Here is a 1080-nt window from a genome sequence, read left to right on the forward strand (position 1 = left end):
TAATTAATTAATTAAGAGATTATGGTGAGAACGTTGGTAACGAAATGATCAGCCATGATCTTAATGAATGGCAGAGCAAGCTCAAAGGGCAGGACGGCCTTCTCCTGTTCCTAGTTGTGTTCTTGTTATATTTTACATTCCTCCCGCACTCTTGACTTTCAGGTGCTGGTGTTGGATTAGGATGGACAAAATTAAAATTCACAGAACACCAGGTTATAGTCCAACAGGTTTATTTGGAAGCATTCGCTTTGCAGCTTCTTCATCAGGTGGTTGTGTGATTTTTAACTTTGTGTCTCACTCTTGTAACTGATAAACAGCAACAAAAGCCACGAAGCAGTGCGCATGCTCCAGGCAACAATGGGCAACAATGCTCCAGGCAACAATGGTTGATGTCAGCGGAAGACCAATGGAAAGGCAGGGGCAGAGCTGGAGGACCTGACGGGGCATTTGGTCCTCCGACCAATCAGAGTAAATGAGGGACGGGACTAGACTATACCACGTGATCATCCTCACGGTGGGCGCGGATGTGTGGATGGAGAGCTGTTGGTAAGGAAAGAAATAAACAGCAGGAAGTGGGAGGGAAATGGTGTTGGTATGGGCAGAGAGATTTTGCAAACATTTGGTGCACATCGGAAGATACAAATTTGAAACGTACAGTCCCGTTTTTGCAGAAAACAGGAAAATTACCTCATCGTGTGATTGCCGCCATCTTTATTCGAGGCAAAGATTCACTGGTCACGTGCGCGGCCGCCAGCTTTGTCGGGGGCAAAGCTCAGAGGAGTGTACTTGCAGTCCTCCCTGGTAGAGAGTCATAGGGCAGGATTTACGCAGAGCACATTCAAACCCAGAGAAATGGATGGGTTTTTTTTCCTGGATTTGTTTCTTCATCCATTTAAATGATTTGGATGTGAACAGAGCCGGTACGGTTCGTAAGTTTGCAGATGACACCAAAATTGGAGGTATTGTGGACAGTGATAAAGGTTGTCTCAGAATACAATGGGATATTGATCAGATGGGCCAATGAGCTGCGCAGTTGCAGATAGGGTTTAATTTAGATAAATGTGAGGTGCTGCATTTTAG

General features: G+C 45.3%; 1 long non-coding RNA gene across 1 annotated transcript in view; it reads left to right on the forward strand.

The window, feature by feature from the left end:
- Nucleotides 1-515: 515 nt before the first annotated feature.
- The window catches only part of LOC122547032, a 5706-nt gene continuing 5141 nt past the window's right edge, over nt 516-1080 (forward strand). Inside the window, exon 1 of the long non-coding RNA XR_006310870.1 lies at nt 516-546. This is a non-coding gene — a long non-coding RNA (uncharacterized LOC122547032). The remainder of the gene's footprint in view (nt 547-1080) is intronic.

The sequence above is a fragment of the Chiloscyllium plagiosum genome, unplaced genomic scaffold (assembly GCF_004010195.1).
Source record: "Chiloscyllium plagiosum isolate BGI_BamShark_2017 unplaced genomic scaffold, ASM401019v2 scaf_12846, whole genome shotgun sequence".
Lineage (NCBI taxonomy): Eukaryota > Metazoa > Chordata > Chondrichthyes > Orectolobiformes > Hemiscylliidae > Chiloscyllium > Chiloscyllium plagiosum.